Raw genomic sequence first — 4,376 nt, 5'->3', positions numbered from 1 at the left:
ACCTGGCCCTGGTCGGCATCCGTGGTTATTTCAAAATAACACGCTTAACGAGATCTTGGTATTTGATCTGAGTCTGGCTACTGGCCTATACGCACTAACCAACTATGCGGGAACAGTTATGGGCGCGCGCCGGATTGGACCGTAAGCCTGCTCTTGTATTAAGGGGGCTAGGTCTGCTTCCGGCCGCCCTCGCTACATGTAGGTGTGCAATGGGCGATGGGCCCAGACCCCTGCGCCATAGGATTTAGACCGGCATGCTGACCTCTCTGTTGTGCCTAGGTAGGGCTGTGACGTGTTGATCTTCCGAGGCCGGGCATGACCTAGAAAATTGTGTCCGGACAAAGGGGATCAAGCGTGTTGGGAAATGTGGTGCACCCCTGCAGGGAAGTTAATCTATTTGAATAGCCATGATCTTCGGTAACAGGACAACTTGGAGTTGTATCTTGACCTTATGACAACTAGAACCGGTTACTTAATAAAACACACCCTTCCAAGTGCCAGATACAACCCAGTGATCGCTCTCTAACAGGGCGACGAGGAGAGGATTGCCGGGTAGGATTATGCTACACGATGCTGCTTGGTGAACCTACCATCTAGTCTCTTCTACATGCTGCAAGATGGAGGTGGCCAGAAGCGTAGTCTTTGACAGGACTAGCTATCCCCCTCTTATTTCGGCATTCTGCAGTTCAGTCCACATATGATACCCCTTTTGCCATTTGATACCAATGCATACATTTGTAGTGTAGCTCCTTTCTTGCGAGTACTTTGGATGAGTACTCACGGTTGCTTTGCTCCCTCTTTTCCCCCTTTCTATACCCGATTGCTGCGACCAGACAATGGAGCCCAGGAGCCAGACGCCACTGTCGATGAAGACTACTACTACTCGGGAGGTGCCTACTACTACGTGCAGCCCGCTGACGATGACCAGGAGTAGTTTAGGAGGATCCCAGGCAGGAGGCCTGCGCCTCTTTCGATCTGTATCCCAGTTTGTGCTAGCCTGCTTAAGGCAAACTTGTTTAACTTATGTCTGTACTCAGATATTGTTGCTTCTGCTGACTCGTCTATGATCGAGCTCTTGTATTCGAGCCTTCGAGGCCCCTGGCTTGTAATATGATGCTTGTATGCCTTATTTTATTTCTAGAGTTGTGTTGTGATATCTTCCCGTGAGTCCCTGATCTTGATCGTACACGTTTGCGTGTATGATAGTGTACGATTGAATCGGGGGCGTCACAAAACTTAAGGTGGCTACTTCAATACACACCTGGGTGGATTGGTTGCGGGCACCTGGGGAATCCAGTGTTTTCCTAGGAGATCTCGGGGTATCCGTGTGATCATCCTATGGAATGCCACCCAGGCTCAAAGTGATCATAAGATTATTCATGCTAGAAACTTCCATGTGCAGCCACAAGCCATTATGGGCTCTCGCATAGTTAGTTAAGTGGTGGGAAACCTTTCCATGCTAGGCTAGTAGATGTAGGGGAATTGTAGGTGTACCGGCCTATCTATCGGTTAAGGGGACCTCTTCGGAAAGACTATGTCTTGATCATCCGGTTCTCAAACATCAGGCAGTGTTAGGAATTCAACGAAGGAGATCGAGTCTTGTGAGGAAAAGTGCGCAAACCTCTGCAGAGTGTACAAACTAATCATGATTAGCCGTGTCCCCGGTTATTATTACTTGGAAATTTTGGGATTGAGTTGGGGTTACCTTCTCAATATGGGTAAATTTAACTTGGTAGTAAATAAAATTTATTCCTTTGTTGTAGGGGAAAATTAGCTTTATGCAAAATTAAACTTAGAGCATCCACCAGCCAAATATGCATATAGAGATAGATATTCTCCTTATTATTCTATGATGTGAAATTGCCAGTACATTCAATGTACTGACCTACATGGCTGCAACGTCTCATGTTGCAGGAATCATACGACGAGTAAGTGATACGTTAGGGTTACGATGTCTACACTCAACTTTGCCGTTGGTGTTGTTGGGACTCCACAACTTTGTTGTTACTTCCGTTATATGGATTGAGGTAATAGTATTTATGTTACTTTATACATGTGATTTACCTCTGTTATAAATCCTCGAGTACTGTGTGTGTCAGCATACCGATCCAGGGATGACACTTGCATAGAGACTTCAATCCATTGGGATCGGGTTGCTACATAATGCCTCGTCCACTAATGTACAAAGGAGCAAGCTTCTCCTTAGGCATGGAATGGGGACGGTCATGAGGACGAATACCAGCATTCCCATCAAGACCGGTACCCTCATAGCCAAGAGCATTGTAGAAGGCCTCTAGGGCACATGGAAGAACTCATCACGACACATGAAGGAGAGAGTGCGAGCATCATCTTCACCAGAGTGAACAGTAGCATCAAACTGATGGATAAGATGAACATCAAAGTCATAGTTGACAAACATAAGTTTGACCAAATCAAATTCCTCACAAAGGGCCAAGGCCTCCCCAAAGTACTCCATGTTGCTCCTCCAATGGTCAAGGTCAATGGTCCATTGCTTGGTGTACCGATTCTTGTTATGCTCGAAAAACTCATGAACAATCCTCTCTTGCATCTCATTCTGGAAATGAACATTTGTCCATCGAGGAGCAATAGGAGCAGTGTACGGATTCCTTTTCTAGAAGGCATCCCACTCCTTGGCTTTCCATTTGTGCAAAGGCATGACCACACGTTGCTTGGTAGCGGCAGACTTCACATGACGAGTTGGCCTGGTTGGAATCACAACCTCCTCCTAATAGAGGCAAAGGTGTCCTGTCTTTCGATGAGATGGTGGCTATCGTTTGGAGGAAGTCGACTTTGACGATCCGACTATGAACGAGCGAGGACTTCGTGCCTTAGCAATCGCTAAACCAACTCCGAGAGGTTATTGACCATGCTGGAGCACGATCAACCTGAAAACGAAGGTTTGTTTCCTGCAGGAAAATGAAGAACAAGCAAGAAACTAAGATTGCAATCTGGATATTACGAATATAAAAGGAAATCTTTATTGATCAAAGGTGGGGTTCTGTGACGCCTTTGCCTGGTCGTTGAACACAAACGAAGTACGCGAAGTTGCAGCTATGGCAAACTTTAATCTAAACAAACCCAAAGTTTAAACGACGCCCTAAGGGCTGTATATATGGAGGAAGAGGGGGGGGGATTTCGTGGCCCTTGGAGGAGGGGTCCGAAACCAACCCTAACTCTTGTTTCCCCACACATACGGACTCTAAAAACATCCTATACTTAAGTATTTCGAAAATACATGGGCCTGGCCCAATAATAAGGTGACGCGACACCTAGAATAGCCTCTGGATGAAATTTATGAAGTGGCATCTTGTATATTTCGTCCAAGGCTTCATGCACTCCTTATGGTGGCTTCAAAGTTCTGAAATCATCACTTGTAACTCCGTTCTTGATCCCCTTGCACATGCCATTATCTCCATGCTTGGTCTTGCTCCAGTGTTCATCCCTCTTATCCATGCTAGGCCCTTCATTTGCAAGCAAAACAAATGTATCCAATTTAGGCAGCAGCATATTCTCATGAACATTAGAATCATTACCAAGAAACGAAAGTACCTAATAGTTTACTTGGCGTCCGCGAGCTCTAGTAATTGGTCCACTATGTATAACAGCAGGGGTTGTGGGTGTAACAATGGTATTGATGTCCTCATCATCCTCCCCTTCTTGAAATGAAGTCATCCTCGACGGAAGCTCATCTTCCTCACCCAAATAAGGCTTCAAATCTGCAATGTTAAAAGTGGGACTAACCCCAAAATCTGCAGGCGGCTCAAGTTTATATGCTTTATCATTTATTTTCTCTAACACCTTAAAAGGACCATCAACACGTGGCATTAGCTTTGATTTGCGCAAATTAATCCTTACACAAATGTAACCAAACAAGATCTCCAGGTGCAAACACAACATGTTTTCTACCCTTATCTCCAGCAAGTTTATATTTAGCATTCATACGCTCAATGTTTTCCTGAGTTAACTCATGCATTTTTAAAATCAATTCAGCACGTTCTTTAGCATCAAAATTAACCTTCTTCGAAGATGGAAGAGGCAACAAATCAATAGGTGCACGAGGTAGGGAACCATACACAATTTCAAAAGGGCACATCTTAGTAGTAGAATGCAATGAACGATTATAAGAAATTCAATATGAGGCAAGCATTCTTCCCACATTTTATTATTATTCTTCAAAACAGCCCTAAGCATAGTAGACAATGTTCTATTGACTACTTCAGTTTGTCCATCAGTTTGGGGGTGACAAGTAGTACTAAAAAGAAGTTTAGTCCCCAACTTAGACCATAAACATCTCCAAAAGTGGCTAAGAAATTTAGTATCACGATATGAAACAATAGTATTTGGCACACCATGCA

Source organism: Triticum urartu, chromosome 2A (assembly GCF_056163025.1).
Source record: "Triticum urartu cultivar PI428250 chromosome 2A, HENAU_Tu73, whole genome shotgun sequence".
Taxonomy (NCBI): Eukaryota; Viridiplantae; Streptophyta; class Magnoliopsida; order Poales; family Poaceae; genus Triticum; species Triticum urartu.
Note: the sequence above shows the minus strand (reverse complement) of the source record.